Below are 13328 nucleotides of genomic sequence, written 5' to 3'. Positions count from 1 at the left end.
TAATTTAACAAACTAATTCAATAAGATAAATTTAGCATTAATAATTTCAGGGTCTCAAATAAAATGATGGTGATGATAACAATAACACATAAAAAATTGTACAGTTTGGAGGAGGTGTGACTTAACAGCAACATGTGGAAAAAAAAAAAGTACTGGTTGATGAAGTGGGCCAATAATGTAATAGAACTGCCAAAATAACAAGAAGAGGGACAACTCTACTGTCTACTTATTTTATCATAATGTCTGAAATCTTGTCCTCTTGCGGTATTAAAATTGAGGGATTCATTTCTGGTCTAAAAAATTACTAAGTAGATAACCTAACATTAAAGTAATACTAATATAAAACATAAGCTATTACTGTTATCTTTATTACTGTCCAAATTATTATAAATTCTTACTTCAATATAAACAAATCTTTTCTCTCCACTGGTGCAATCTACTCCCTAATTTTTCCCCAGCTTTACTGGGATATAATTTGACAAACAAAACTGTATGGTTGTGAAGTACACAACGTGACGATTTGATATGTATGTGTACACTGTGGGATGATTCTCACAGCCAAGCTCATGTCACCTCACAGAGGCCTTCTCTTCTGGGTGCAGTAAAAATGCTTAGGATTTACTCTCGTAACACATTTCAGGCATATAATACTGTACAGTAGTACCACCTATCGATTCCCAGACTTTATTGATCTTATAACTGAAAATTTTTGCCTTCTGACCAACATCTTTAGCTTAAGTGGCTACCTCCTCACTTCCACTTCACCTACTCCGTTTTATCACCACCCACACTGAGGATCACTTGAGCTTTTAAACTTTTAAGGGTAAGGCATCAGCAGATCTCTGTTTGAGAGCTTTATTATTTTGTTGTTGTTGTTGTTGTTTTCATTTATTTATATTAGTTGGAGGCTAATTACAATATTGTGGTGGTTTTTGCCATACATTGACATGAATCAGCCATGGGTTTACATGTGTTCCCCATCCTGAACCCCCTCCCACCTCCCTCCTTTAAACACACTGAACGCCTTCACCGACCAGCAAACTCTGGGAGAGCAAAGGACAGGGAAACCTGGCGTGCTGCACTCCCTGGGGTCGCTAAGAGTCAGACACAACTTAGTCACCCGACGGAAGTTTAAGAAAAAGGTGTGAGGGATTGAGCATGGGAAGAGCAGAGTCATTACTGCTGTTCATGTCATTATTAGGAAATACTGCCTCAACGTTACTAGGAAAATAAAGACAAATTTCTAGGGCCAGGCCTGGCTGGGGCCCTGGGGGGCATTTTCCCTTTGGTCTACACTCCTGCCAGGTTGCTGGCTTCTTGGATTCCAGGTTGTTGGATTCCCAGGCCTCCCTGACACAACACGGAGTCACCCTCTGAACCACTGGTCTCACATGCCTGAAACTTCCCCTGGCTCTCCCTGGCCTATGGAGAAGGCGCCAGCTGTCGTCACGGCAGGAGGCTCTCTGCTGTTCCAAGCCATCTAACTTCAGGCCTTTGCCCGCACTGGCCCTGTATTCAAGTTCCAACAAAAGCACCAGGCTCTGCTGTCCTCTGCATCACTGCACACCTTACCCTCTACCCAGAATGTCTTTCCCACCCCACTCTTCCTTATCCACTTAACCAGCACCAACTTGTCCTTCAAAACTCAGCTCATGCTGCTCCTGATCCAACCCTCCTCAGTGTTCTTCCCTATGGATTTCCCCAAACTGAGACAAATTTCAGTTGCCATGCATCCAGTGTGGTCTACCATGCAGCAGAATTAAGAAGTAAAAATATCAAATATTTCTTATGGCTTTTATCAAAAGCATAAAGACAAAAGGCAGATTACACCCACTCAGCAACATCTGTGGCCTCTTCTGTCGCTGTAAGCGTTTGAGTTTTTGATCCCAGCAATGCAGCCCATGGAATGCATGAATAGAGCAATCACAACTTTGACGATTTGTGAACTGAAAAGTTCCAAAACACAGTTGTCTGTAATTTTACTGAAGCTGGCATTTGAGAAAACAGTGAGTTGGCTAAACTCTACACCTAGCCAACAGAGCCAGCAGTCTAATGTCTACAGGTCAACACAGCTTTGTTGCTCTCCATTTACTATTACATACTCAGTATATCTCAAGATAGGTAAAGAGTATTCATGACAAGGGAGCCCCCCACCCGAATAAAAACAAGAAAGCCAACTGCTGGTTCCAGCAGAGGCCAGGGGAGCACAGTGGGCCAGGGGAAGCAGTGTTATAGATGGAAAAAATGTGATATAAAGAAGGAATAAAATGTTGGCTTTGCTAGTGGCTCCAATCTGTGACATGACTTCTACATGCATTCTCCACAGGAATAACAAAAAAATGATATATGATACCATCTTATTAGGCTATATGAGAAAAATAAAATGCAAGGTCAGTATTTGTCATAAAGGTCCTAAGACATTTTTCATGAACACTGAGGGTTTCTTTTATATAAAAATATTTAAAGCTGCTACCAACTTTAAAAGAACTATCCGACTCAAAAAAATTAATGTGTTTTGATATATTGTCAAATGGAAACCTCACTTTAAAATGCAGGTTTTATTGCCTCATGCTCAGTAAGACCATGTGCTGGAATTTTTCAAATGGTATATTCATGGATATCCATCCATCCTAAATTCATGAGTAGGAACCTATTTCAGTAATTTTACATAAAATAATCTCAAAAAGGCATGTCCTTCACAGAAGATACATAGTAGCAATTTTAAGACTGTTAGCCCAGGATATTCTAATAGATGTGTAACAAGTGTCATCACTAAATCATGAGAGAATGTCAAGGTGAAATAACCTGGTCAGCACCTCATGTCCTTGGTGGAACAAGCAGGAGGCAATGTCTGTGTTCACTGAAAAGTAACATGACAACAGTTTCTTTCAAAATTGTAGGAGAGGAAATGAGGCCCACTTGATTGTCAGCGGTGGTAACATAGGTTTGCTGAGTAGGTGTGCCTCCTGGCCTTGGACTGCCCTGGGCACTTTCCATGTCATTCAGCAGTGAGCATGTGTCTGCCCTGGGCACTGCTGCCTATTTGATGCCTACCCACTGACTGGGGGAAAAAAGCCCTCAATAGTTGTTGAATGAATGAATCACATGTCATTTTAACAACTCTATGAGTAAAAAAGATTGTATCCTGACATTCAAGAACTTATCATACAGGACTGTTAAAGACGATAACAAAAGGGGGAAAAAAGCTTTTGATTCAAAATAAAATCTCTTGGCAATGGAAAGGACTGCAGTTTTAAAGTAAATAATAACTTATTTCCCAGTGACCAGAAGCAATGAAATATTTCATCTGAATGCCCTAAAATGCTTCTTACAAGAGTTGATATAAGTTATTCGGCTAAGAAATTTGTCTTTGTAGGACTATTGGCCTTAATTGTGAGGTCAAGGTAGTATTTACATACTAGCTATGGGCACCATGAGCTGGATATTATTATTCCCTTAACAGATAAGAAATCAGACACAGAACATACCCAAGTTCACACAACCAATAGATCAAAAAGGGAATCTGGTCTCATTCCCTTCACTACAAAATATGCTTTAAATGTTGGAAATCCAGGAAACCAAAAATGGTTGTTGTTTAGTTGTTAAGTCTTGTCTGACTCTTTGGCGACCCCTATGGACTGTAACCTGGTAGACTCTAAAAATAGTAGTCACCTGTACTTTCAACACAAAACACATAGCGCATTTGGAGCATAGCCTTCCTGGCATTTTCCTACATAAAAGGTAGAAAACTGAGGCTCTGACTCACTTGAGCTTGCTTGAGCTCTCTCTCTGCCTCTTTCTCCAAGAACAAAAAAAACCACTCCTAGATCAACTTACACATACTGTTTTGCAGTTTGCTTTTTCAGTTTACAAACTTGGAATATCTTTCTACATCAATAAATACTTCCCTACCTCAGTGTCAATGAAGAAAGGGTTTTCCATTACATATGTATGCCACAATTTATGTAATCAATATCCCTATTATTGAGCATTTAAGTTATTTCTAGTTTATAACTATCATAAGCAAAGCTGCAAAAATCATTTTTGCAAATTAGAGGTTGGGTTTTTTGGTGTACTTTTCATGGAGGTCACCAGAATTTGGAGATGAGGTTTTTCCTAATTTGGGAGAGAACTCCCCCGGACAATTTTGAGACACCCCACTATGTGGGCTTCCCATCAAGGGACGAATCACTGTGCCAGGAGAAAGCAACTGACAGGAACATGGGCCCACATGCCTGTGTAGGCGAGAACCACTGCTATAGATTGGTCTCCATACACAGGCTTTATTTTTTTTTCCCCTTAGCTTAAATTCCTAGTGGTGGAAATGCCTGACTAAGGGACATGGCACATTTTTGAGGCTTTCTATGAGTAATGCAAAATTACCCTCCTGGAAAGTTGTAACAATTGAAAATACCCACCAGCAGCATTCAAAAGTGACAATCCCCCAAACCTAATAGTTAGCAAGATTTGTTTTTGAACAGTCAAATCCCTATATGGCTCTAAGTTTTAAAAACAGTGAAACTCTTGATAAAACATATCAAGAAAAAGAGCAGACAATGTGGACAATAAATGCTGGATTTTATAGTACACATGTTTTCAAATACAAAATATAGAACTTTGACAGCACATCCCAGCAGAATGAACAGAATGAATGTTAAAAAAATCTAGTGACACTGGGCTCTGAAAAGTGCCAAGCCAGTAAGACTCCCCATCTTTGTCTGCCCACCTGGTTAATATCAGGCTTCACGGTTGGGCTCTAATAGTTAACATGCTCTATTGTTTACAAGAAAACAAACTCACAAAATTGTATATTCTCTCAAATTTTATAAGTACTATCTTATAGCTAAGGTGCAATCTTAAGTTCTCAAAATTCTTACATATTCACTTAGTCAATAAATATCTGAATGTCTACTGTGGGCTAGGCACTGTTCTATGGAGACACAGCAGTGAACCCCACAGATCCCCTGCTGTTCCAGAGTGGAGCGCAGAGCCCTGCAGTTAGGAATTAGCAAATCATAGTTACAATGCCAGTCTGGAACTACTGGATTCTTAGGCAAATGAGAACACCTCTGGGGCTTGGTTTCTTAAGCAGTAAACTTAAAGTTGACCAGAAGATCTAAGGCCCTTTCTGGCTCTTAAATTCTATACCTTCTTTGGTTTTGTTTGAATGCTTAAGCTCCTACTGCTCCTAAGTACTTTGCATTTTAAGCTATATATAGGACTACATATAGTCCTTTCTTAGAAATCAGAACCAGGCTCTCAGCCCCTTCCTCCCAGATTTTACATCTAGAGTGAAACTGGTGATCCAGATAATTTCAAGGGATAATACAGGATCAGGTTTCACGCGGATGAAGATTTATGCTCCCAATTTAACTGTTTCTTTGAAAAGGATCCTAAAATGTTCTTGTTCCTTCGCTTTTGCACTGCAGTATAAATACTACAGCCAACATGAAACGGGACCCAGTGGTGTGGCGGCTGGTCTCCAAGCCTGCGGCTGGGAGGCTGGCTCCCAGCTTTAAGGTGGCGTGCTGGCAGCTGCAGCACTGGGGCTGTGGTAGTCGAGTCTCACCTCGCTCCAGCTTACCCGCACCCCCAATTCACAGGCACATTCTGTCTACAGAATGTCTACAACTCACTGCCCCACCAGCATTTCTAACAGGAGATATGGGGGCATGCCTTCTGCCACCACTTGTTATGTTCCACCACATGGTCCCACCACCACCATTTCAACTGTCCTCTGATCCAGGGCCTCCTTGGAGAAGCCTGCTTCTGCAAGCTGAGAGAGGAAGACAAGGGGCCTCAGCATCCCAAGTCACCCTTAGGGAAGAACCACACACTGTCTACAAGCACTAGCACCTTTCTGGTGTCTTCCAGGATACTACCACTTAATAATACAGGTGCAGATTCTCAGCTTTGGGTATGTGATTTCAAGTCCTCCTCTGTACCTGCCCTACAAACCAGAAGAATGTGTAGAGGCAATGTGTTCTCACATTTCTGCAAAAGTACGTGGAAAATTCACCTACTAAAAGGTTTTCTTCAACTTCCAACATAAAAGCATAAAACAGTAACTGATATACACAACCTCTGCCCACAGAAGCGAAAAGGAACAGCCAGGACCGGTAAGAATGTATGTGTTGTCAATTGTAGACAATGGAAAGTCAATCTGGAAGCCCCGCATCTCTACAGTTCATAAAGGAAATGTAAAGGGAGCAGTACCGGTACTTTTGACTCAAGCGCCTCGGCCTGTACATGTTCCAGTGACCTATAAAACAGATGCTTATGGGCTTCAGTTAGTTTGCCTGGAGGGTTTTTGCTGCAAGGAGACTGACAAAAGACAAAAGGAACTTGATCTAAGATTTCAGAGTCCATCCTTTACCTAGCATGTGCATAGAGCTCATGAGAGAATGCTGGAAGATAAAATCATCTTACATGGGAGCAACTTTTTGGGTTCAGGCATCAACCAATTAGAATAGGAAAAAAAAATATCAAATCCCCTCATTCTGCAAGAGCACAGCTCCTGATGTTGGACAGGACCCCAAAAGTCACAGTTAAGAAAAAGACAACAGATTCTAATTAGGCATCTACAACAATTGCTTGGCACAACACTCATTTCCCAAGATTTCAATTAATGTAAAGGAACATATATTTAGAATGACAAACAGATTAGAAGTTGGGAAGAGGAAATACCACAGTTCCTGATACACCCTAAAATAGAACAGGCACACATTCTTCCTGTGAGAATAAAAGTACCTGCATAAAGTACATATATTTTATGGGCTCATTAGTCTGTAATCTGCCCCCAAAGAATTCAAACATTCACTATACTAAAAAAGGCCTCTCAAAGTTTTACACTTAAGCAAAGGGCTAATACACTGATATCAAAGATGGAACTTCTGACTGAATTACTCAGAAATCACTATAATGTCCTGGAAAATTAGGCACATTTTTAAGGCTTCATAGTTTAATTTCAGGGTACAAAAACAAAATGCAACTCACTTAAAGCAACAATGTGAGAAGATGCTTTAACAGTGGGATGGATCTGGTAACGTCAAGGGCCACAGCCAAGATGGAGAAAACTCAGTTCAAAGACTCCCAAATCTAAGTATTTTGAGAAAAACCAGACAAGATTATTTTTTAAATTCTCTAATTATTAGTTAATTCTCTAAATATTCACAGCACATCATGACCCAGGCTAAGCAATGAAGAAGCAGCAGATCCACACCTGCCCTCCTGGAGCTTCCAGGTGGAGGAACCCCACCATCCAAGGTCTCTCTCCCACGTCACTGAACCTTCCTTGCCATTTGCAAATGCCCAGGACACCCATCCCAGCGCCTGTTCTCTCCCACCAGCCACTTTCTGATCAGAAACTCCAGCCACACTGGCGGCCGTCTGTTCCCCCGGTGTGCGAGGCTCGGTCCCACCGCCTGGCCTTTGCACAAGCCATGCCCTCCACGTATGTCATGCCCTCTGCCTCAGCCACCACTCCTCCAGATCTCCAAGAACACACTCAACTCTCGGTTTAAATTTCTTCACCTCAGAGAGGCTTCCAGAACTGCTCAGTCTAAAACAGCGGCCCCACCCTGCCCCTCTTTATCCCAGCAACCCTATTTTATCACTTCCCTAGCACGTCTCACTCTCTGACCTTATTGTCTTTATTGCTTCTCAGCTTTTTATCCATCTCCCTCACTAAGAGGTGAACTCATTAGAATGGGGTCTCTGTCCTGTGCATTGCTACCTTCTCAGTCTCTAGAAAGTTGCCTGGGATGTAACAGATGCTCAGAAAATACTTATTTAAGAAGAGCAAACACAGCCAATGTTAGCAGTTTTGTACCACAATGACAGGTATTAAATAACAAAGAAAAAACAAAACACCTTAAACATGAAAAGGTTTCCCTGGTCATTTAAAAAAAGGATTATTATAGTTTCTTACATTAGCTCTAAAAACACTTTCAAAAATATACATAATGGAAATATAAAGCTCAACAATGAATAATACTCAAATTTTATAATGTATTTGGCTCAACTGCTAGCTAGCATTAGTCTTACTTCTACAATTTATTGCTTTAAGAGCACTCTAAGAGACCTCAATTTTTAATTTAGAAAGGCCAAATATTTTCTAAAAGCATACTCCTCCTTAAGAGTTACGAGTAACCTTCTCCCAAAGTGTACAGTTTATAAACATATAGCAACATTAAAATATGAGATACCAGTGATCATTTGCAGAAGGCTGGGGTGTCGGTGCCTAATGGCAAACAAGTTTTACAAAACACAACCTGCCTTTACCTCCAACCTAACCAAAGGTATGAACCTCTTCTCTATGTTCAAAATATTTAAACTCCTAAGAATTTTTCTTACAGATTACTTTTAAAATTTTATATCTGTTCTTCTATTTCTTTGTTGAGACAAAGAGCTAAGGTGTTAATCAAGGAATGCCACCTTAGTAACTGGCCCTGGTGTCTCCCACTTCACCACAAAGACACCAGAGACCCTTATGGATCACTTTGAAATTATATAAAAGGAAAGAGTGTACACTGGAGACAAGGGGCATTTATTTCCTGGAACACGATGCAAAGAAATGTTACCATTGCCTTTGGGAATAATTGAAATTCACTTAAAAACCTCAGAAACTAATGTTTTACAACAGTTCTACAACAAAATAGTAGAAACAATCTACTACACATACCTCAATAAAGAAGAGGTTAAATAAATGATGGCTCATCCTTAATGGAGTACTCCACAGCTGTTGGAGAATGAGACAGCTCTTAGGTACCGATGTAGAGACTGCCAAGATTTAGTACTCTGCGGGGAGGGAAAGGGAGGGCGGGGAGCTGGTGCAGAACAGAGTACACAATGTGTCCTCAATTGTGGAAAGACAAATAAAAAGAACACATACAAAATGTTTATACTAGCATAGGCTTTATCTGGAAAGATATACACAGGGTCCTGGGGAGAACCGGGGGCAGTGGAGGGGCAGGGGGTAGGGAGAGGAGATACACTTTTCACTCCATAGCTTTTTATACATGCTGAATCTTCTAGAGGGCGCATAGGCAGCTGGTCCCACAAATAATGGTGATAAATTTTAATGTTATAATAATTTATATCATTGCCAACATATTATTGAACAATGACCATCAGTAAGCGGAAGGTTTCAAAAATCACAGAAGTTCGTTCTCTTTGACAGCAAACTTCCTGATCCTTATTTCCCAGAAAAGAATCCAACTCTCCAGTAATTAGAGGTGAGCTTGTGATCTCACCTATTACAAAGAAAATAAACCTCAATTCAATGCTTGGAAGGGAAATTTAAATCGAGCTTGTAACTACCTAATGAAGTCTCCAAATCAACAGTTTCCCCTTGGCTATAAAACAGAAAGTCAACCTATGAAACAAGTAAGAGGACAGTGTTTTTAAAAACATACTCTATACTTAGGTTTCCTTTCCCCTGCCAGGCTAAGACAAGGAAGCCTCTGATATTAGTGAAATGTGATTTCAGATCTGTGGCAAAATCAGCATTTAAGGGAAGGGACAAGCATCATTTGCACTAAGCAAACGCTTTCACTTTTCTAGGAAGGGGAATTTGCTTTAAATTTAATTTAGGCATCATTTTTGGACCTCTGACTAAATGATACTACTAAGTCACTTCACTTTACTCCAAAACACATTTTTTTAAAGTTAAATATAAATCTAAAACTGAAAACAAATCAGAAGGCAAACTTTAAACTGAAACCTTTCTGTCAGAAAATGTACCTTAAATGAACACATTAAAACATGCAGAGAAATTCATTTCCATACAAATGCTATTCAGTAGCAGCATATATGCTCTATCAATATTTGAGTGCAATAACACACCCATACAAAAAGGAGCACAGAGGTACCCAACCGCAAATAAAACACATATATTTTTGGAAGCCAAAGGTGGGGATGAGGAAGGTGGAGACTAGAATCACATTATTCAAGGCGTAAATTCACAACATGTGAAATGCAGAATTTTCTGTCGGTCAGAACTTAGGATTCCAGCTGTCTTTTGAAACGATGCATTTAAAATTGTAATCTATTATGAAGCCTAAGTTTGACGGTCAACTCCTTAAACTCTGGATTCAATCAGCATAGCACCTTCGGATACAAGCACATAAAATAAAGGTAAATCAAATACACCATGAATACAGAAGGGACAGCGAACTAGCTTTAACGCAGAGATGAGGCACGGGGGTCACTCGGTTGATTACATCACTTAAGAAAAATAAAATTAAAGCTCCTTCCCATCCCCCAGGTAGCCTGTGGCCTCAGAACTTCTGACCTACGTGCGGCAGAAGTTCGCGGCCGGGGAGTCGGCGTCCTCCGGGAGCCCGGGTGGCCCAAGGGCGCGGAGAGCGGCGAGACCTGGTGCGCCCCATCCCCCGCCCCGGTCACTCCTCTCGGGCGCTCCCGGACCGCGGAGCCAAAGCCGCCCGCAGCGCTGCCCCCGGCCCCGCGCCGGCCGCCCGGCGCCCGCGACGATGCGCCCAGGGGACCCGGCTCCGGGGTCTGCGGCTCCCACTCCCCACGCCTCGCGCCGCGCCCACCCGCTCCCAGTACTCACGGGCCGCTCGCGCGCCGCTATCTAGCCATCCTCGGCCGCCGCCCGGGGGCTGCCCGGAGTTCGCAGTCGCCCGTGGGCTGGAAGCGTAGAGGAGGGGGGCCGAACACCACCCGCCGCCTCCGCCGTCTCGCCTCCCCCAGTCCCAGCGCAGGGCTGCAGCAGGCGACCGCGGGCGAGGGGTGGCCCGCTGCCCTCCGCGAGCCCCGGGAGACGCCGCCGCCGCCACAGACGCGCGGAGGCAACAGTAACGGCCACCGCCACTGGCGAGACGCTCCAGCCCCGACTGCGGCGCGCGGGGGCGGTGCCTGCACGCCGCTCGGCGGGGGGCGCCGCTACCCGGGTCCCGGCCCCGCCCCCGGCCCCGCCCCGCGCACCCCCGCCGGAAGCCGCCCGCGCGCCCCCGCCGTCGCCCCTCGGCGGGGCCGCGCGCGTCCGGCGCTGGTCGCGGGGCCGCCCCCGGGAGCCGGAGAGGAGCGGCCGCGCTCGGGGCTCCAGCGCCGAGGGTGGTGCTTCCGCGGAGAGTCCCGTCGCGAGGCCCATCTCGGAAGGTCACGGAAGAGTCGCGGAGAGGAGCGGCCTGGCCTGTGCAAATGGTCGGGAAGGCAGGCCTAGCGCGCGGCGGCCCTGCGAGGAGAGCGGCTCTCGAGACCCTGTCAAAGCGCATTGCAAACATTGCCTGGAGGAGAGGACGACCTGCGGCCGTGTTTTAGCTTCCTCTGTAAATACACTCGAAAACTAGCCTCTACGCGGGGGCGCGGATGGTTGGGGGCAGGGGGGAAGGACAAGGGGAGCGATTGCTTAGATTTTATGAATAACTTAAAATGCTCCCAGGGCTGGGGCGCTGCAGCTCCGGGCACTTTCCTCCTGCCCACGCAGGGCTCTCTCGGCCGGAGAGGGCCTGCGGGGGCATTCGGAGTCATCTAGTCTTGCCTGCAAGGCGTGGTGGGCTTATTTGTGCGGAGAAAAAACGGATCTCTTAATGGGGTGAGATTTTTCCTCCTTGCATTGTTCCCATTTCCGCAGTTTCACTTGGCCTCGGTTTTCGTCCAGAGTAATGCACCAAATGTAATTAGCTGGAGAGTGTTTGATGGCGCAGAATCATGGTTTGAAGATGTTTACCCTCTATGCCGGACGCGTTTGATGATGTTCTCTTCAGCACAATTAATTTTGCAAAGTTCAGAAATGTGCCAGATGGAGCCCCTGGCACGCAGAGTCACAGAGCTCTGCAGACACACCTTCAATAGGAAGCCAACTTGTTTGTTTCATTTGTGATTTATTTGATGCACCAGCACACGGGCCAACGTGTTTTTATAAGAGACCTTTGGATGAAATTCCAAAGCAATTTCTAAATTGGCAAAACGAACCTTATTTTCTGAGGCAATATTTCCCTGTTGATAATGTAACTAAAAATGGGCAAGAAAACACCATCAGGTACACTGAAAAATAGTCTCCCTAAATGAAAGTGTGTGTTTCACAGTAAGACATGGACCCCACTTGTGTTCTAACGGCCAGCTTTATCCATATGCGTATTTTAAATGCCAAAACTAATGCTTCCTATTATCTCTGAGACCTTGTTTACAAAACAGATTTCCAGTATGTGTACCTGAACCCCTGTTTAAGATGCTGTTTTTTGTGTTACCTTGGTTCTGGAGTCCTTGGTGGTTTGGGACATTTATCTCATTTTAAAAGATTTTAATGGATGAAGGGGTTCAACAAAGAGTCACAGGTGCCTAGAGTCTAAGAAAATTGTGATGTAGCCCTACATGAGGTGGAGAAATTCCTTTTGTGGGGAAAAATCATAGTTAGTTTTTAAGCATATTACATAGAATGCTTACTTCTGTGACTTAGACATAGAAACTCTTGGGGGAATAATAATGCCTAGCAACGATTGGATACACTCTGTACCTGGCACCATCCATCAGCTCTTTTAACCTGCACAACTTACTTGTAAAACAGGTACTGTTATCACACCTAGGGGTGCGTTGATGCAGATTTTATGAGAAATTTATGCAATTTGGGTGGTCCTTCCAAAGGAAAAGGAAAAACAAAACAATACAGCACACCCAGGCTGCTCCAGCACCACCCAACCCGAGGGAAAGTGACAAAGGGAAAACTGAAAGGGAAAGAGATCTCAGTCTCAGCTGATGGTGGTTAAAATATCTTACTTTTGCCAATTGTACAAAAACACAACCATGTGAATGTATTGCCTTGTCTCCTGCCAGGGACTTGGATGTGGGGCTGGAACAATGCCTTAAAGCTTATGCTGTAATTAAATTCAGAAAACTTGCCTCTAGTGCACACCCCCATATCACAAGTCAGGGAACTCAGGAACTTGACACAGTTTTCAAGGAGCACTCCAGACCCACACCATACCGAGGTCTGGTTTGAAGAGCCATGTTACACACACGTTTCAAGAGAAAAAGTAGATTTTATATTTCCAGAAGAAAGCAAGGGCTTTAAAAATATGTTAGCAATTTTCTGATTACAACCAGAAACTCAGTTTTTGCAGCACTTCATATGGTCCTGCTGAGTTGATAGTAGGAAATTTTCCTTAATGATTGTATAAAAGATGGATTAACCACTTTGGATTCTTAAAGGAATTTCAACTTAATTTCAAGTGCCACGGATTGACACTGTTATCTCCCTTGTCATAGACAAGTCTGTTTTGTAAATACTATTTTATATAATAATTAAGTTTGTAAACAAAAGACATATTGCAAATAAATATCAAAACATAAGTTTGTGTTTGATG

The 13328-nt window shown here is 43.3% G+C and overlaps 1 protein-coding gene across 2 annotated transcripts in view; it reads right to left on the bottom strand.

The window, feature by feature from the left end:
- The window catches only part of LIFR (LIF receptor subunit alpha), a 76897-nt gene extending 66166 nt beyond the window's left edge, over positions 1 to 10731 (bottom strand). Inside the window, exon 1 of one of the 2 annotated variants that reach the window (XM_061129915.1) lies at positions 10577 to 10731. The gene's annotated coding sequence lies outside the window, so the exon portion shown is untranslated. Of the gene's footprint in view, positions 1 to 8683; positions 8700 to 10576 lie in introns of those variants that run through there. The other variant, XM_061129916.1, reaches the window with a different exon arrangement.
- Positions 10732 to 13328: the final 2597 nt, after the last annotated feature.

The sequence above is a fragment of the Dama dama genome, chromosome 25 (assembly GCF_033118175.1).
Source record: "Dama dama isolate Ldn47 chromosome 25, ASM3311817v1, whole genome shotgun sequence".
In the NCBI taxonomy this organism is placed as follows: domain Eukaryota; kingdom Metazoa; phylum Chordata; class Mammalia; order Artiodactyla; family Cervidae; genus Dama; species Dama dama.
Note: the sequence above shows the minus strand (reverse complement) of the source record. Positions and strands in the feature narration are given on the sequence as shown.